This window comes from Trichechus manatus, unplaced genomic scaffold (genome assembly GCF_000243295.1).
Source record: "Trichechus manatus latirostris isolate Lorelei unplaced genomic scaffold, TriManLat1.0 scaffold00235, whole genome shotgun sequence".
Classification (NCBI taxonomy): Eukaryota; Metazoa; Chordata; class Mammalia; order Sirenia; family Trichechidae; genus Trichechus; species Trichechus manatus.
In genome coordinates, this window is record NW_004444171.1 from 1,653,411 (window position 1) to 1,674,615 (window position 21,205).

The 21,205-nt window shown below is 43.3% G+C and overlaps 1 protein-coding gene across 3 annotated transcripts in view; it reads right to left on the minus strand.

The window, feature by feature from the left end:
• Positions 1-21,205, minus strand: part of GRB10 (growth factor receptor bound protein 10) — a 258,555-nt gene that overhangs the window by 222,892 nt on the left and 14,458 nt on the right. For all 3 annotated transcript variants that reach the window (XM_004389154.3, XM_023743079.1, XM_023743080.1), the window contains exon 2: positions 11,688-11,842. The gene's annotated coding sequence lies outside the window, so the exon portion shown is untranslated. The remainder of the gene's footprint in view (positions 1-11,687; positions 11,843-21,205) is intronic.

Sequence of the window (21,205 nt, forward strand, 5' to 3'; positions counted from 1 at the left end):
CAACAACACCCAAAAAAATATGTGTGGTTACACAAATATGTATATAGGTATATAGTGTATGGGTATGAATATGTGGGTACATATGTGTGCACCGACAGATGTTTCCATAGGCATATGTACATACAGGTATGTGTGTTGCATGCACGTATAGTCATGTATATAAAATAAACCACATAAGGCACACAGTTAGAGACACTTCTTAGATATAACCCAACAGCTTATGAGATTAGTTTTCTTGGTTTGAAGGCTCAGGACCATAATCATGTGGGACAACGCAGTTAACTGGCATAACAGAATTCATAAAGTATATGTTCTACATTCTAATGTGGTGAGTAGTGTCTGGGGTCTTAGAAGCTTCAGAGCAGCCATCTAAGATACTCTACTTGTTGGGAACAAAAGAGAGAGAAGGAAACCTAAGACTCAGAGAAGAAACTAGTCTATAGGACTAACAGTCTATATGAACTATGGCCTCATCTACCTTGAGACAAGAAGAACTAGATGGTGCCTGGCTACCACTACCGACAATTCTGATCTGGGCCACAATAGATGGATCCTGACAGAATGGGTGAGAAATGCGGAATTTTTAAAAAGTCCAGACTTACTGGACCAGTTGAGACTAGGCGACTCCCCCAAGACTATCACCCTGAGACACTCTAAACCTTAAACTGAAATTATCCCTTGAGGTCACCTTTTAGCTAAATAACAGATTGGTTCATAAAATAAAGAGTATCACACATGAGTAATGAACTCCTTTAAAAAAAATCATCTACAGGATTCAGGCAGAGATTCTAGCTCTGGTAGCATGCTTGTCCACCTTCCACTTTTGTCCTTTTGAATATATGCCGAATAAAACTTTCTTTTTGCTTTACTAAACTTTATGATGTTTTTTCTCTTCAACAGTTAACCACGTAGTTGTCAAGGATCTGAAGCTACGAATCCAGTCAACCTCGAAGAGACCTGGACTGTGGAGCAGAAGCCGGCAAAGAAAGGTCCTATCTTCTGGACCCACATGTTCCCACTCCATGTCCGTTCGACACTGACGGGTTTTATTTGTAGACGGTTCTTATTTAAAACCGGATCCCACTTCAAGCAAATATCAGGGAGGATATGCAGTGACTACTTCCTCAGAGGTACTGGAGAGTGGACCTTTGCCTCAGGGTGTGAAATTCTGGGTACATCTTTCCCAATTAAAGAAGACCAAGGCTCCTGACTGGGTGATTGAACCAGCAGGGGGACTAAAGCTGAAATTCAGATGCCCTCCCAAAACGACCACCAACCTACCACCTCCTTTGGATGAGTGATTCAAAAATTCCTGGCGAATGCATGGACAATGCACTTTGGGAACCTTAGGATCACCTTTAGATACTCAAAATAATGATGCTAGTAAATACTGGAAAAGTCTCAGCAGCAGCACAGAAGCTGGTGGAAGAACCAGAGAGGCCTTCCTGGAGGAGAAACAACTCAGCATTGGAAGTTCACATGAGGTCTTCCTGACTTCGTTGGTCAGGAATGCAATCTGCTGGGGATTCTGAAGCAAAGAGGCCATTGAGAAGGGGAGAAGTCATTAGCAGCCTCCCAGCCACTGGCTGACCAGCCTCTGCTTCACACCTCCAGTGCCAGGAAACTCACTACCTCCTAAGACTGCCTGGTCCGCTCACAAGCAGCACTAATGAACACAAAGATCCTCTCCCCACACCTTCAAGAGTCAGCCCAGTGTCTTCTTTTCTGGAACCCATCTAAAAAGAGTGATCTCTCCCTCTTCCATACTGCCACAATTACCTGAAACGCATAAATCTAATACAGTCAATTCTCATTAAAATAAAATTTTAAAAAATCATCTATAAGAGACCAAATGGTCAAAACTTACTCTAAAGCAAAGATGAGAAGGTAAAGGGGCAGGGAAACTAGAGTACTAGAAATGGTACAACTAGAACAAAACGAATAAGAATGAGGACATATTGTGAAAAATATAACCGATCTCATGGAATTATCTGTGTAGAAATTGTTAAATGGGAACCTAATTTGCTGTGTAAACTTTCACCTTAAACACAATAAAATATTATTTAAAAAAAGAAAGAAAAGAAACCCACGGCACCATACTCCTCCTCCCTCCAAAAAAAGGAGAATAAGCTACTAGAACATTTCTCTCAAAAACACAATAAGAAGTCACAACTTATTTCATAAAAAGTTACTAAGTTAAAAATATACCTGAACACTATTGCTTTTTCACCTATAAAAGGTTTAAATGGGTCTAGGCTCTATAATCTCGATGATGCTGTATGTTCTTCAATGTCCCAAGTTCTAGATGTTTACAAATATACTAACCTATTTTATATGAAATTTGAGTTTTTATTACAAAAATCTTTACTGAATAATTGTAAAATGGAATTTTAAATTGTTCTGTTTCAAAAGTATAGTTTTGTATCTACTCTGGCCACACAACTCCTATATTATCAAAGTCACTATAAAGAACCACCAGTTTTTCTTATGAAGTTTGCATAATTTGCAGGATCTGTCATTTCAAAGCAACATTTATCTCCATTGGTTCTAAAAACTGCAATAACGAAGAATGCAATAATCTTCTGACGTAGTCGCCGACATACATCACAGACCCTCAGACATCCACTCATTTGTCTATGAAGTAATTGGTCAAAATAACCCTTGACAGTACAAAGAAAAAAATCACCTTTGAAGTGTCACCCTTTTCTCCCCTCCATCCTGTCTTAGGCCCACAGCTCTGTTCTTTCTAAAGCATCGTGTTTTAAATGGAGCTATTCAATCAGAGTCTGTGCTTCTTATCATAAATCTCATTGCAAGTTATTACATCCCTCCATCTTCTCTTAAGTGAGACTCTAACATAAAAAAAAAATTAATCCTCCTTTCAAGTCAGAATGGATTATAATAGCCTGTTTATCCTGCTACTCCCTCGGTAATATTGTCACCAGACCTCCCCATTCCCAGAAAGAAAAAAGGAAAATACTATTTTTTGAAGACAGTTGGAATGTCTGGCCTACAGATCACATAGAGAAGCACACAGGGGCCCTGTGGCAGCTCTCCATGGGGAAGCACCCTAAAGTGAGCTCCCTTTGCTACTGGGGAACCAAATTCCTTTGGGAGGCACCATGGTAGAAAGTCCTTTGTCAAATTTATCTTATTTTTACCAGAGACTACAAAGATGGCCACAGTAAGACCCTTATACACTGCTCTTATCATGCATGTATAAAACCTGTCTAAGAAGTTGAATTTGTTATGAAAACTCAATAAAGGTCAAAGATGGAAACAAAAAAATTATAGCATCTTTTCTTGTCTTCCATCTAAGCAGATGCTTAGATGGAGAAGGTTTCCATTGTCATCACCCTTTCGCACCTCCATCCCAGGGCAATCCTGATCAAAAGAAGCTCAGATAATCACTACGCACAAAAAGCCTGGTGAGAGTCACTCTTGTGAAACATCTAGAAGTACCAAAGTGTGCATCCATGATTCCAAACAACCAATCAAAACAAAGCAGTATATCAACAGGGAACTGCCGGCAATTCAAGCCAGATTCAGAAGAGGACGTGGAACAAGGGATATCACTGCTGATGTCAGATGGATGCTGGCTGAAAGCAGAGAAGGCCAGAAAGATGTTCATTTGTGTTTTATTGACTATGCAAATGCATTTGACTGTGTGAATCATAACAAACTATGGATAACACTGAGAAGAATAGGAATTCCAGAACACTTATTGTGCTCACGAGAAACCTGTGCATAAACAAAGAGGTAGTTGTTCCAACAGACCACAGGGATACCGTGTGGTTTAAAGTTAGGAAAGGTGTGCGTCAAGGTTGTAGCCTTTCACCATACTTATTCAATCTGTATGCTGAGCAAATAATCCAAGAAGCTGGGCTATAGGAAGAAGCATATGGCATCAGGATTGTAGGAAGACTCATTAACAACCTGGATTATGCAGATGACACAATCTTGCTTGCTGAAAGTGAAGAGGTCATGAAGCACTTACTGATGAAGATCAAAGACAACAGCCTTCAGTATGGATTACACCTCAACATAAAGAAACAAAAATCCTCACAACTGGACCAAAAAGCAACATCATCATAAACAGAGAAAAGACTAAAGTTGTCATGGATTTCATCTTACTTGGATCCACAATCAACGCCCATGGAAGCAGCAGTCAAGAAATCAAACAACACATTGCAGTGGGCAAATCTGCTGCAAAAGACCTCTATGAAGTGTTAAAAAGCAAAGACGTCACCTTGAAGACTAAGGTCCGCCTGACCCAAGCCATGGTGTTTTCAATCACCTCATATGCATGCAAAAGCTGGACGATGAATAACGAAGACCCAAGAAGAATTGATGCCTTTGAATTGTGGCATTGGCAAATACTGAATATACCATGGACTGCCAAAAGAATGAACAAATCTGTCTTGGAAGAAGTACAACCAGAATGTTCCTTAGAAGCAAGGATGGCGAGATTATGTCTCACATACTTTGGACACGTTATCAGGAGGGACCAGTCCCTGGAGAAGGACATCACCTTTGGTAAAGTAGAGGATCAGCGAAGAAAGAGGAAGACCCTCAATGAGATGGACTGACACGGTGGCCGCAACAAGGGGCTCAAGCATTAACAGTGATTATGAGGATGGCCCAGGACCAGGTAGTGTTTCGTTCTGTAGTACACAGGGTCACACAGAGTCAGAATCGACGTGATAGCACCTAACAACAACAACCAAAACAAAACAAAAACCAAACCCCTTGCCTTCAAGTTGATTCCAACTCATGGCAAGCCCATGTGTTACAGAGCAGAACCGAGCTCCATAGGGTTTTCTTGACTGTAATCTTTACAGAAGCAGATCACCAGGCCTTTCTTCCACGAAGCTGCTGCATGGGTTCAAACCACCAACTTTTCCATTAACAGTCAAATACAAACAATTTGCACCACCCAGGGACAGGTAATTACCATGCTTAGGTTTCGCACATCCACCCTCTAACATCTGTGAAGTCAAAATGCCAGAAAAGCTAAGTTTTTATAACAGGAAAGATACATGAATTCTGCAGTACAGTGAATTACTTAACATGGCCCTTCTAGCCATAGTCTTTGCAACTCCCACCAAATGACTGGGTGGGACTATGCAAATGAGGAACTTGTGGCCCACCAAGGGAACTGGATAGCTTGCTAAGAATGTAAATAAGGTGCGTGGCACCCTTGTGGGGGTGGGACCATGCAAATAAGGTGTATGGAACCCTGAAAAGGGGATTGGTCAGTTTTGCCATCCTGCTAGGCTTAGAGGGAGACACAAAGGGGGCAGGGGGAGTGGAGCTGTAACACGGAAGATAGCAAGAGACGGTGCAGCAGTAGCAAGAGTGAAAGCAGCACAAGATGGCAGGAACCAGGAGACTAGTGCCAACCCACAGGGCTAAGAGCTGTCATGCTTGCCCGAAAAGGCCCCCAGCAGGGCACAGCGGCAGCAAGGCCCCAGCAAGGTCGGGTGGCAGACGGCGAGAAGAAGCTGTCCTGATCGAGGAATTGCATCCTGAGTTGTTCCTGCTACTTCCAATCCCGATCCCGAGTTGTACCCAGTTACTTCCCTAATAAAGCACTTAACTGTAAGTACAGTTTGTGGGTTCGTGAGTTCTGTGAGATGCTGCAGTGAATTATGGAACCCAAAGATGGGAGGGAGAGTACTGAGGGGAGGAGGAGTCGCTGATGTTAGAGATGATGGAGTGGTTATATCTGTAACCTCCGCTTCAAAGGAGCCAGCTTTGTGCTGATCCTTATAAAAGAAACTGTCTATTTAAATTCCTAGTCTAATGTGCTAGCCACATTAATAAAAGGGCAAAGACAGAGATGCCCTGGATGGTGAATCACCCCAGGTCCCAGAATCAAGCCTGCACTGACCGCCATGGCTACCAAGATAACTCATTGCTGATCAGCAGGAAAGGAGCTGCCCAAGGAGAAAGGTAAGTGCCCTGCTTTCTAACCGTCTAAAAAGCAAGCACAGTCAACAAAATAAGAGTAGCCTCTGAGGAACCACAACAATCTATCCTCTGAAGTGGTCAGATCAGACTCAGCAAAAATTCACTAGGGGCACTGATCCATGTACCTAGAGTTCTCTCAACCGTAAGAGACAGTCGTGCACGTCTTGGTGCCTCGTCCACTGCCTCCACTTGCCTTGGGCATTCCCTTCCTGACCCCTCCTACCCCTACTCTCTTTCAGACCCAAACTCAGATTACTGGTAGACTCACAGCTAAATCAGAATCCCAGAAACTCAGCTGGTGAAGATCAAATACAGAAAGAAGGACACTGCATTCCCACAAGCCTAGGAAGAAGTATAGATGCAGATAAAGAAAGCAATCAATAGCCGCTGTATTTGAAATAGCAAAACTTAGCATCAACGAGAAGATGGATGAACAAATGGTGATGCAGAAACACTACTCAGCAATAAAAAGGGAGAAACTATTGATACACGCTTCAACACAGATGTATCTCAAGATAACCATGCCGAGTGAAAGATGTCAGACAAAATAGATTCCCTTTGTGTAACACTCTAGGAAATGCAAACTAATCTCTAGTGATCAAACAAATAGTTAACTTCTTTGTGCCTTGATTTTCTCATCTTTAAAACGGGGGAGAGATATCTACTCATAGCATTGTTGTGAAGATCAGATGAGTTAACCCACAGACTCAGAACAGTGCTTGGCACATATGAAGTACAGTCAGTGTTAGCGATTATTGATACTGTTGTCATTTGTATTATTGTTTGGTCTCTGAACCCAGAACCTGTGCCTTCTCTTTTCACACAGCACATACTCTCTGCATCATCATCTGCTTCCCTACAAACCGCTCGCGCCATCTGGGAACATTCCCAGGGCGGGACTAGGTGTCACGATCCACATTCTCAGAGGCTACGGCTTCCAGAGAGGTTGTGGCCCAGTTGGGTGTTTAGCTTTATGACTTATGTTAAACACTATACTAACTACTTTTTCTTGCAGTACATTTTGTCTGAATTTGAGACTGCTTAAAAACACTAGGCTCCAAAAAATAATGCCTGTTACCTTATCCCTAAAAGCTCAGATACCCAAAGTTGTCAGAAGCTTATCAATACTTATTAGCATTTTTATGATTTCAGTTCTCTTGAGAAATTCTTGTCTTACAGACATATCGCAGTCACCAAAACCAAGGCACCAAGACGACCTGAGAGGCTACACGTCAGCAGTCAGATCTTCTCTCATTTCTAATGTACAGAAACAACGGCAAGAAATAGCTGGGGTTTTGAATCTGCAGAATGATGCAACATGATAGTGCACAGGGGACTGACAAGTTATTATCCATCAAAAGATTATCGAAGAACACTTAGGGGACACTGAGCTTCTGTTAAAGGTGACGGAAAATTTCAGGAACGGTTGATGGTGTTGTTTGAACAACACGAACATCTTTAATGTCACTGAACTGTACCTGTGAAGATGGTTGAATTGGCAAGTCTTTCATCACCTATATATTTACCACAATAAAAAGAAGTATTAAGAAAAAGATTACTGAAGTATGATTCTTCCTACTTCATTAAGTACTGCAGGTTTAAAAAAGTGTCCACTTTACTTTACCAACACTGGGCTCCTAACAAGTATTGACAGAATTCTGGCAATTATTTTTGTCTTTTGATTGTACTTCATAGGAAGCCAAACAATTCATCTTTCCCCTAGGGCTGTTGAGAGTGAGTGGAGAATGAAGGAGGACAGTGGGGTGGGGGGTGGGGGGGCCGCCCTGAACTCCAGTTGACCCCGCAGTCCATTGTCCACAGCTCCGCCACCCCCAGACCATGATCCCACTGTGGGCCTAGCCAATATCAGGCCCTGCACACACTGAAGCCAGCTTCTGACAACAACCGCTTCCCTCTAGGCCACTGACTGGCTCCTCTCAGAGCCTGTTATTTTTTGCATAATTGTTCTCAAACCTCAGGGGACTGAACTTCAACTGTCAGAAAGAACAGAACCTGCGTTCTTAACAGAACATCTCTGTACTAGAGAATAAGGTCCATGTAGGCAAGTAGAGTACATGACCTCCAGCACCTAGAACAGTGCCTGGTACCAAGGGGTGTTCAGTAGGAATTTATGGAATGAATAGAAAAGAATTAGGAAAAAGAGAGCCAATCCACAAGGGTTTCAATCAAATACATTAGGCAACATATTCTAGTCAGCAGAGTTTAACTTGGTATCAAATTTGCTCTCTTTAATCCAGGGCTCATACAGGATGCTCTGTGACCCTACTCAGTCCCACAGACAGGGTGGACACTGCCTTTCTGAGTGGATACACATTCCAGACTGCCCGTGGGAATGACAGGGGCGTGGAGTCCACAGGTCTGTACACCCCCCTGCCACCTGGCTAGCCAGGGTTAACAGTGCAATGTATAGCCATGGAATCAATCAAAACAATCTGGCTTTTAAAAAATCTGAAACTTTGTGCCTCAGACTTATCCTTGGAGAACCACACATGAGGACAGTCACGGTTGTTTGGATATCACAGGGAACAAACAGGAGCATATACTTCCAGAAGCAAATGAATCCCACGACAGCATGAATGTCCCTCGGACCTGCTATCCTGCAGACTCCTAGACTCTGGGAATTCCAGACCCCCAGCTCCAGCTGGGGAGCCACACTCACTTTATAGGTAAGAGAGTGTCACACTGAGTGCATGAGAAAAAAGAGTTTTGGCTACAAAAGTAGAAAATTCCTTCCCCAGTGCAATCTCTGGTGGGCTAACTCCATACTCAATACACCCACTCATTTCTGGATCAAACTCCTGAAACAGGGCGGTAATTGCAGCAGACCTGGCTCCTCACCCTCAGAGGACAGAGCGGGCACTGTCACCACACTCTGCTTTCCACACTGGCAGCCCCTACTCCTTAAGCGGCCGTCTATAATTAGATTTCAAGCCCAAAACAGGAGGATTAACTGTGAAACTAGATTTCATTTCAACCTGTGTCCATGCCAAGAGCTTCCTGATCAGGCTATGGGAATTCAGAGGCTCATGCATTTGAAGGAGAACTCCCTTCAAATAAAAGGACCAAAAAGAAAAAAGACAAGAATTATATGGTAGGTTAGATGAGTCAAGAAATGGGGGTAGAGGCGTGCCTAGGGAGTTTTTATTTATTTTGGCTTTTTCCAGATGTGTCTCTTCAACACTGTAAATGCTTGCCAAAAACAAAAACAGTCCTAAACCTCAAGAAATCTCAGCATCACTCACAATGAATTCCTTGTTGTAGACGAAGGATCTCTCGCAGCACAAAGGAGCAGATGGGTCCAGGGAGGATGGGTCTCAACACGAGAACATCATCCCCTAGCCTGCACTCGCCAAATCACCTTCCTTCAGCACACAAGCCTGGTTTACGTTTCAGGGAGGACACGCCATCTGAAATGAGCAGCTAAGAGCAGGGTGGCAAGACAAAGAACTCAGCAGCCTTGGACCTGCATCCTAGGTCTCAGAAGCTGAAAAGGGAGGACTGTGCTCATAAAAAAAAAAAGAAAAAAGCAAAGATGTTACTTTGATGACTAAGGTGCATCTGGCTTGACCCAAGCCATGGTTTTCTCAATCACCTCATGTGTACGTGAAAGCTAGGCAGTGAAAAAGGAAGACAGAAGAACTGACACATTCAAATTGTGGTGTTATTAAAGAATACTGACTATACCGTGGACTTTCAGAAGAATGAACAAATCAGTCTTAGAAGAATACAACCAGAATGCTCGTTAGAAGTGAGGATGGCAACACTTTGGCTTGCTTACTTTGGATACGTCATCAAGGAAGACCAATCGCCAGAAAAGGACGTGATGGTGGATGAAGTAGAGGGTCAAGTGACAATGAGGGAAACCCTCAATGAGATGGACTGAAACAAAAGCCACAACAATGGACTCAAATACATCAAATACCACAAGATGGTGCAGGACCGGGCAATGTCTCATTTGTCGTACATAAGGTCTCAGTAGGTCAGAGCTGACTTAATAACTAAAAATAATATATGTTCATAAATGTTAAAACCAGGTATGGAGCAATTAACTATAATTAATTCTCTTATTAAACTTTATTTCTACATCTTTTGTGAAAAGTCAGAGATAGAACACTCCTGTTACCTCCATTCATCTATTCTGTGAGAGAGAAAGTGAAGAAGGATCACAAGAACAGTCCTCCCGACAGGACAACCTGTTCCCTCAAGAGGGTGGTGGGAGTTTGGGGGGTGGGTTCATGGTTCACTGGAAATGAGCCTCCCTCCACGTGACTAGAGCAGAGCACACAAGGACCTGCAGTTACTGCTTCTAGCCCCACACAGGGAGAAGTTCTCTCTACTAAGGGTCACTGACTCACAGGGAAAAAAGAATTACACCCCAGAAAAAAATTAACTTTCATGTTAGCTATCCAGAGAGAAATGCAAAACCATCCACAGTTGCACTTTTTTAACTTAGAAGAAGAAATGTCCAATGTTAGTAGCGTCTAGCACAAGGGTAATGCTCAGTATGTGTTTGCTGAATGAATCTAATCAACGTGACAGATAAAAATCCTTCTGTTCTGCATGACGGACGGTTAAGGAAAAGTCCAAAGACAGTAAAAGACAGAAAACCAGTAGCAAGATGCCATCAAGTCGACTCCAACGCATGACGACCCCACATGTGTCAGAGTAGACCTGTGCTCCATAGGGTTTTCATGGCTAAGTTTTCAAAAGTAGATTGCCAGGCATTTCTTCCAAGGTGCTTCTGGGTGGATCTGACCCTCTAACTTTTTGAGTAGCAGCCAAACACATTAACCATTTGCACCACCCAAAAGACAAACAAAGAGGACAAAAAAAGTAAGGGCAGACATTTAAAAAATGCAAAAAAAAAAAGGGAAAGAGAGAGAGGTAAGATGAAAAGGGAGCCCTACACAAAAGTACCAAGGGCAGTAGACGGGGAGGAACCAAATCCCCCACCCTCCCTTCTACCCTTTGGCCAGGGTTTCATATCCAATACCCATCACCCACCCTGGGGAGCATATTAGGCATGTTTACGGGGTAACTGTGCCGGCCTTGACTCTGCTTGCAGCCCTGGCTGGCATCGTCAACTACTCTCTCTGATCCACTACAGCACGGCCTACGGGCTGAAAGAGAAAAGGCTGCCTCAGGCTGAAGCACTAAGGGGAGGAGGCACCAACATCTGCCCCCTGGAATCTCTTTATTTGTGTGTGCCCCTTTATCTCAGTGAAAGACAGGGGCAGACTGAAATGTGCCATGCTAACCCACAGGGCGTAAGTCAAGCCCCCCGACTCCTACTCTGTTCTAGCCCACCTTCAAAAATCACAGCTTTCAACTTTTAAGAGCATACCACGTTTTGGCAAGCATTTACCCGGGAGGCAGGCATTATCATCCCCACGTCACCTCCAAGTGGGGAGCCCCGGGAGGGGAAGCAGCCTGCCCACACGGAGGGGTCTGCAGGGCCCGGCTCAAGCACAGCCTAGGCTCTCCATCCATCTCTAACAGCGTACATTCCTCCAAAGAGCAGCAAACGGGAGAGGGAGGAAACAGAAAGGATGGAAAGACTCCAGTTGGACACAAGGAATAAAGGATCTACCCGATGCCTCCAATGACGTGCGTTTAGCCATCTCCTTAGTCCACATTTCAGACAATTCCATTGCAAAGAAAAGCATTACCAGTGAAAACATAAGCTAACTTACCTGTCAAGAGTTTGCTCCCAGAGGCTCCTTCTCAGTAAGAGGTGACCCGCCCCAGCTTGACTGAGAGCGCTCAAGTGAGAACCGGGCGGCCAATCACGGGGAAGCCTCTCCTCCCTGTTCCCTCCTCCTGCTCAGCATCTTGGTCAACTGCAAATCTGAAAAATCAAAGAGGCCATCACTGGAATTATATTAAACTTGCACAAACATAAATCTTGTGTTCTGTACCCTTCACTAAAATTTTAAAAACAGGCATACGAGTTTTTTGGGTTTTTTCCAAGGGGGTAATTTAAAAGACTCTGGGAAGACTACAACTAGAGAAAAACTGCAGTCAACAAGAAATAGGGCTCCAGCTGCCATGTCAATGGACTGCAGGGACAAATGTCAAAAAAGAGACCAGAGGAACACAGGGAGGATGACCTTGTTTCCAGTACACCACCTGCAGCAAGCACATGTTCCCTCCTCCCCACATCCCCTTTCCTCTTGCCAAGGCGAAGTTTTCCTATAATTCCTGCTCCAGTCCGGATCAAAGCCCACACCCCACCCAAGACCTCAGCGGGGTTACCTTGCAGGGACCTCCTCTCTCAAATCCAACTATACTTCACACCTCATCTCAAGATCAGGTACCAGCCACGTCGGCCCTGTTCTCAACAAAGGCTCGGCCTGACAGCTAACAGGGGTCTTCTCATGGGCCACTGTGTTCCAAGGGAGGTGTGCAGAATCAGACAGACCTGGAGTGGAGTGCGAATCCCACTGTGACAGGGGCTCAAGGCACCATTCTAGGCGCAGAGAACAGAGTGTGCCCAAGACCACACCCTGCCCTGAAGAAGCTTCAGCTAACTGGGCGACTGGCTGGTCTTCTCTAACCCTAGTTCCTCAGCAGGAAAATGGGAATAAAGCCTACCTCATTGAGGATTTTAACAAGCCACTTTGTAATGTCATTAAACAAGTCCCTGGGTGGTGCAAACAGTTAAGCCATCACTACTAACCTAAAGGTTGGTGGTTCAAACCCACCCAGAGGCACCTTGGAAGAAAGTCCCAGCAATCTACTTCTGCAAGTTCACAGCCACAAAAACCCTACAGAGCAGAGTTCTACTCTTCAACACCTGGGGTTGCCATGAGTGGGATGTCAACTCAACGGCAACTGATTTGGTTTTTTTAATGCCATTAAGTTTTAATATGTGTAAATGAAACACACACAAAAATGCAGTAGGACAATTAGCATAGATCAAGGGCTCAATAAATAGCAGGCATTATAATTGTTTTGTTAGTCATAGATGGAAAAATATCACCAAGGGCTGCTATGCTCGAGCTGGCCCACTGCCTGCAATGTAGGGAGCTGTCAGGGATAGAACAAATAACTCAGTAACATACTTATAAATTGTCCTTATTATTTACAGTGAGAATAAAACCTGGAACCACTTCTCACCTGACCCGAAAGACGTCACAGGGCTGTAACTTAGACAACAAATGTGTGCGGTACCCACCAAATATGAATACTGCTATTTCAGAAGGTCCTGCTGGGCACACAGGCTCAGAATTCAGGCTTGGGAATCAGAGAGCCCTAGTTCATATCCTGACACCAGCAGACATACGTAGTGATGTCTGGGCAGATTAACAGATTAAAATAGTATCTCCCTCACAGGGCTTTTATGAGGATTAAATGCGATCATGCATGTGAAGAATTGGGCAGGGCTCAACATACAGTAAACATTGAACAAATACTAGTTAAAGGAACTATTAAATGCTAAGCAATTCCCTCACAGTCAGATGCAAAACACATCAGCAAACGCAAGCTGTAAAGGCAATGCTGACTTCTTTGGGATCATAAGGGTAGGTAGATGGCGTAATACATGATTATTTGACTGCTGAAAGCTGAACATCACCTGTATCTTGCAGACATTTTATTAAGAATACCTGCTTTAGCCCCCTCAAAGAATTTGCAAGTTTGAAACATAGCACAGTGATATCAAGTACAATATTTCTAATTGCTAGTAGCTAAATTGGCAATTAAGAAGCCTGGTGACACAATGGTTAAGCATTCGGCTGCTAACCAAAAAGTCGGTTAGCAGCTACTCTTCTGGAGAAAATGACCTGGTGATCTGCTCCTGTAAAGATTACAGCCTTGGAATTGACTTGATAGCACATGACTTGATGGCACACAACTCAACAACAACAACAACAAATCGACAACTAATTTAAAAAAAAAAAAATCAAGGTACACGGCCAAACAAGTATGAGGGTCATTGAAATGACAGTGAGTCAAAACATTGGAAAATGAACTTAGGGTTACCATAACTACAGCATATACCTGCAGATCCCACCTCCTCCAGGAACGCAAATCTCTCCTGGTTACCAACCTGACTGCCTGTTACCACTTCCAAATGCATCTTTCAGGCATATGCCTTCAAGTTTAAAACATACACTGGGAGGTCTGCTCTTTGCCATGTGTACAATAAATCAATCCATGATTACAGTACAATAAAACGGAGCTGTCCTCATAGCTAGTCACCACTTCAACCATTTTCACCTAATTTTAAGAAAATTTAGATTCAACTTTACAGTGGACCAAGCAAAGACAGTACGACTTTTCAACACAATAAACTGGAAAGAGTTACTAAAACACAATAACTCCTCAATTACCGCAGGACTGATTAACAAATGGGAAGGAATCTGTGGCAAATACAGCCTCTTAGCATTGTTTACAATGGCCCTATCCCTTGTCCACAGCCAGGAGCACAGACCCCTGCAGCACAGACAACATGCTTCACATGCAGAGGGAAAACCCGCTCACATCCAGAGTGGAACTCACTCAGGGCTACCAGCCTATCAAGCTAATGGCGCTTCTCATGGAGCCTTGCAGTCAGACACACCAGAAACTTGAGATCATAACGAATACACTAATTTTGGCAAAAATAAATAACATCGTAATTTACTTCCAAAATATTTCAAAAACAAAGGGCCTCTTCATTCCAGCTTGGTATCTTTGATATCTTCCAAAATTCCTGAGCTAATATGAAGTTTTCCTTTTGTTTAGCTTTCTCGCATTAAATATTTACAGTAATAACACTGACTATTTAGATATTCAACAAATCCCAACAGGATAGTCAACCTGTTCACCCACACAGGCCTGGGATAATGTCTAAACCCAAAAAACCAAGCCAAACCCAATGCCAGTGATTCCGACTCATAGCAACCCTATAGGGTAGAGGAGAACTGCCCCATAGGGTTTCCAAAGCTGTAAATCTTTATGGAAGCTGACTGCCACATCTGTCTTCTGCAGAGGAACAGCTGGTGGGTTTGAACCACTGGTATTTCAGTTAGCAGCTGAGCACTTTAACCACTGCACCACCAGGGATACCTCAGAATTACGTCTAGGCCTTCCCAAAAGGGGATAGGACACCTTTAATTTAAAAAATTAAATTGAATAATGTACTGATGATACCAGAGGCTACATGTGTTCTTACTCACAGAGTGAGAAGGCACGTATAAAGACAAACTGAGAAAAGATGTTAACAAAATAGAACTGGAGGACAAGCAGATTTTTAAAAAGTAACTATAAAAAACACAGGACCACTGATAACCTAAATGCCAACATCACACTTTCAAATCATCAAACATGGAGAAAAACGGTTCAGCAAATATCCAGGAGTGAAAATAACATTCATCTGGCCCAACCCCAGTAAGTCCTCTCTCGTCAGTCCACCACAGGCTGAGTGCACTAGCGATCCACCCAACAGACACCAGGAGAGCTCCAGAGATGCAGGAGTGGATGCTGGAACCGAAAGCTTACATCAGACAGAACTGGTCGCCATCACTGAAACCAGCAAAACTGATCCAAATCTTATAAATGGGTCCAGATCCCACTGGCTCTCAATTCCAGGGTCAAGCAGGGCCAACAATCTTCACAATCCTCACCTTGGGACTTCCAGGTGCCACCAACCAAGCAAGCTCAAGTAAACCAAGGACAGCCAGTCCAAGGCCCACCAACCAAGCAAGCTCAAGTAAACCAAGGACAACCAGTCCAAGGCCCACCAACGAAGCAAGCTCAAGTAAACCAAGGACCAAGTCCAAACCAAACCAGTCCGAGGCCACACAAACCAAACCAGAGATGCAACAAGATGAAGGAACTGCCTACTTGAAAGGGGCAAGATATTTTTCTCTGAAACTAGCATATCTCAGTTTAGTCCTAACAATTAAAAAAAAACAAACCACGTCATAGAATCAATTCCGACTCATGACAACCCCACGTTACAGAGTAGAACTGGTCCATAGGGTTTTCTTGGCTGTAATCTTTATGGAAGCAGATTGCCAGGTCTTTCTTCCATGACATCAATGGGTGAATCTGAACCACCAACCTTTAGGTCAGTAGTTGAGTGCAAAAGGTTTGTGCCACCTAGAGACATCGGTCCTCCAATGTTGTAGTTGTGTGCCTTGAGTTGATTCCGACTCATAGTGACCATACAGGACAGAGCAGAACTACTCTGTAGGGCTTACTAGGCTGAAATCTTTATGGAGCAGATCACCAGGTCTTTTCTCCCACAGAGCTGCTGGTGGGTTTAAATCACCGACCTTTCAGTTAGCAGCCAAGCACTTGACCATTGCACCACCAGGCTCCTTAGTCCTACCAATAAAATAAAAAACCAAACCCATTGCCGTCAAGTCAATTCTGATTCGTACCGACCTTATTGAATATAGCCCTATATAAACTAACTATAGGCATCACAATATTTACTTGTGAGACAGAAAAGAAAACCTGAATAAATAGAATAAATAGAAACATGCCATGTTCTTACATGGGAAGACTCAACATCATTAAGATTTCAATTATCTTAAAAATGAATTCATTTAAATATTAAAATTAATTTTACAAATGTAATGCATTATCAATCTAAATTCAATGAGAATTTTTTCTTGGAACAATTGAAACAAACAAACAAAAAAAACAGTTAGCATCAAGTTGATTTCAACTCATGGCTGCCCCCTGTGTTTCAGAGTAGAACTATGCTCCATAGGGTTTTCAACGGCTGTGATCTCACAGAAATAAGACTGCCAGGCCTTTCTTCTGAGGAGCTTCTCGGTTTGAACCACCACCCTTTCTGTTAGTAGCCAGACACTTAACCATTTATACCACCGATGGACTCTAATTCAGAAACAGACAAACTAAGATAAATGGTGAGACTGAGTCAGAATCCCTGGGTGGCACAAACAGTTAAGCACTCAACTATTACCCAAAAGGCAGGTGGTTCTAATCTACCCATAGGCACCTCAGAAGACAGTCCTGATGATCTGCTTCCTCAAGGTCACAGCCTTGGCAATCCCATGCAGCGCGGCTCTACTCTGCACACATGGGGTCGCCATGAGTCGGAATCAACTGGACGGTAACTAGCAACAAGGGAGAATTATTCTTATTACATAGTATAACGCATTACAAAGCAAAGGTGATTAAAATAGTGTGGTACTGGCACAAAGCTAGATACTCCTATTCATCAGAAAGAGTTCACTTTGCAAATAGGAATCCTAATATTTAATACTAGTAGCACCACACGTCTTATTAACTACACTAATACCAGAATGTGTACACGCTGTCGTTCCCCCACGCTCCTTTGCGTACGATCAATGGGACTGGAATCTGTGTTGCTGACCGTCCTGACTCTCCAGACGAAGCTGCCCAGGATGATGATGATGATGATGACTACAGTGATGGTAATGACAGCCGCCACGTATCAACAACCTGAAATACCTCAGACATGGCACCAAATGCTTCACAAGTCTCTCATACAACAGCGTTCTGAAGCTTACATTACAAGGCGTAAATGCATGCAAGACACATAATAAAACATGCAAATATTAGCTGTTCTTAATTAAGGACAACTATTACCATTCCTCATCCCCATTCTACATTTAAAAAAAACAAGGTTGAGAAAAACAGTAAGTAACTGCTAAGGCGATACAGCTAACAAATGGCAGAGCCAAGATTCAAATCAACTTACGTTTGAATCCATGCTGCCTACATTTTGATTCTGTAGATAAAATAGCATTTGTACGATAAGAAAAAGAATAGAAAATTTTGCAGTTATTTGTAAGGTTTCACTACATTTTCATTGTTTCAATCACTCTTTGGAGCTGCTTTTTTTCTTTTTAAAAAAAGTAGCCAAAAGTTAAGAGCCTAAAATTAACAACATAAAGGATAACGGGGGAAAAAAGTCCTATGCTTGTCAGTAATTAAAGATTTTACTGATGAGGTATAAGGATAAGGAAACCTTTTGGAACCCCATTAATCTGATAAAACGTATCTACCAGAAACTTAGAGCAAGCAGCACACATAATGAAGATGCATTAATAACATCCCCGTTAATACGAGTGGTCCCAGAGGCCAGGGGGGTGGGGGGATGCGGGAGTTAATGGGGACCGAAATATCGAGTTCATTAAGGGTAGGGTTGCACAGCTGATTGGTGTAATTGCTGTCAATAAGTTGTACACACCTGTAAAAAGTTGAATTGGCAAAAGTTGTGTGATAAATACATTTACAACAATGACCAAAAAAAAAAAAAAAAAAGAGTAACTGCTGAGGCTGCTTGTATACAATCAAAAACCTCACGGGATTTGGTTTCTTAGTTGGGAGGTTTAACGTCATGGTTTCATGGGTGCAGTGCAGTGAATTACTTAATATGGCCTTTCTAGCCATAGTTTTTGTAACTCCCACCAAATGACTGGGTAAGACTATGCAAATGAGGTTCTTCTAGCCCACCAAGAGGATTGGATAGCTTGCTATAATGTAAATAAGGGACATCACACCCTTGTGGGGGTGGGACCACTCAGGCAAGGCACATGGAACTCTAACAAGGGGATTGGTCAGTTTTGCCGTCCTGCTAGGCTTAAAATGAGCCATCCCAGAGGTGGAAAAGGAGGATCCCAACACCACCAAGGAAGAAGAGCCAGGAGTGGACCCGGAATCCCTGTGCTGAGAACCTCCTACATCCAGGAGACAGAGAGAGGAGCTGTGACACGGAAGACAGCGAGGGAAGACAGCGAGAGACAGCAGGAATCAGGAGACCAGTGAGAGACAGCTGCAGTGGGGCTTCCCGGCCCACAGAGGAAGAAACCTGAGCACCTTTGGGCAGGAGGCTTGCCAGAGTAGGATACCTCTGGGCACTTGGTGGAGCTAGGTTTGCAGACCCATGGAGCTTGAGCTGAGCGCCTTCAGGCACAAGGCTTACTGGCTGAGTAGGGTGTGTCCCGGCACTTACCGGTGGAGCTAAAAGAGCTTTGTAACGGTTGCCAGAGCAGGGCAGAGGCCAGGCTGAGAGGCCAAGAGGCCGAGGGGCCAGAGAGACACGTGCATGCAGGGAAGACTGAGAAGAGGCTGTCCTGATGGAAGAACTGTATCCTAAGCGTTTCTGAACCTGAATTGTAACCTGTTACTTCCCTAATAAACCACATAACTGTGAGTATGGTCTGTGAATTCTGTGTGGCCACTGCAACGAATTATAGAACCCATCAGAGAAGCACAGAGTGCTGTAGGAGGGACAGCTGGTGTCAGAATTGGTAAAAAGGTTGGAGAGAGGAGATGTCTGACCTCTGCCTCATAGGAATCAGCCTTGGGCTACTGATCTTCATTCTCCTTCTCCCTTGTGAAATTAGAGGTCAGACACCACCCCCACGCCATTTTTACAATGAGACATCCCATTTAATTGGTCTAATAACATGTTTAGTGCTTCTGTTCTATCTCCTAGTTCAGATGTGTAATGCCTGCAGTCTTAAAAGCTTGCAAGTGGCCGTCCATCCAAGGCACAACAATTGGTCTCTATTCACCTGGAACAACAGAGGAAGAAGGAGAGTCAGGAGTAGGAGGAGGATACTGGAAACCCTGGTGGCACAGTGGTTAAGAGCTATGGCTGCTAACCAAAAGGTCGGCTGTTCGAATCTACCAGGTGCTCCTTGGAAACCAAATGGGGCAGTTCTACCCTGTGCTATAGGGTCGCTATGAGTCGGAACTGACTCAACGGAAATGGGTTGTTTTTTTTTGTGGAATGTGTGGTTAATTGCCTCCATGAACAACTGCCTCCTTTGCCATGAGACCAGAAGAACTGGATGGTGACTGGCTACCGCTACTGAACATTTTGATCCAAGATTCCAGAGAAGAATCCTGATCAAAATGGTGAAAATGCAGAACAGAAGTTCAAATTCTCATGGACTCCAGACTTCCTGAAGCCATCAAGATTGGATGAATCTCTGAAACTACCGTCCTGAGATAATGTTTAAACCTTAAACCAAAAATCCCCTAAAGCCGTCCTAAAACCAAACAACAGTTTAGCTGAACTAACGATAGAACGTCTGCCTTGAGCATTATGCTCTTTTAAGAACTATCTATATGGGATCAAATTGACAACAGCAACTCAAAAGATTAGACAGGAACTTCAGGGGGCAGTAAATTTATGTTAATGGGAGAGGAACAACTCAGGAAAGGAGGGTGAGAATGGTTACACAACTCGAAGAATATAATCAATGTCACTAAATGGCACATGTAGAAACTGCTGAATTGGTGTATGTTTTGCTGTGTATACTCTCAACAATAACAAAATAAATAAAATCTTATATATAAAAAAATAACACCCCCATTAAAATTTGGGCCAGGAAGCCCACAATTACAGTATTATTCATAATTGTTCTAGAGATCCTAACCAACAGTTAGATAAGAAAAAAGAAATGAAATGTTGATTAGAAAAGATAAAAACCACTGTCTTTTACAGATGATATAATGTTCCCACTAGAAACGCAGGACAATTAACTGAAAAATAATGAGAACCAATTCAAACATCTGATAAGGTGGTGCATAACGGAGCAGCCCACACATCCCACAGCTTGTCTGCACACCAGTGCTAAAACATTTATAAAGTCTAATAGAAAGGATAGTTTTATTCACAGAAGCAACTAAAACAAAACACTTAAGAAGTATATAAAAGATCCTTTGGAGATACCTTAAATCTTTTAGTGAAAAACCTGAAAGAAGACCCAATCGTAGAAATGCCATTTTCTGGGAATTCTGAGAAGACTTCAAGTGGTGGGACTGGCGCCCCTCCCCCCAACTACTCTAAATACAATACAACCCCAGCTGGAAATCCCAAAAGGAACTGAGCCAGCTGGTTTATAGGCCCAGGAACTGACACACTGAGTATTCAGAATACAATAAAAGAATCTGCTGCCTCCTCTCCAAGCTTCCTTGGACCCACCATCCTACCAGCTGCCCCACTTACCAGGTGTCCTCAGGGGATGAAAACACTCCCTCCCTCGTGGCCTCTGCACATTCAGTCCCTCCACCTGGAATTCTTTCCAAACGTCCCAACCTGCAACCTCTACCCACCTTCACCTGTCTTCTCTTACATGTGACATTCTTGGAGAAGGAAGCCTTCCCCAGCCACCCCTTTAGAAGTCTGCACCCCTGCTCCACTGCAGTTCTGTAGCCTAGCCTTTTGCCTCTTTTCCTTTAGAACATGATCCAGGTGTACTGTTGCTGTTTC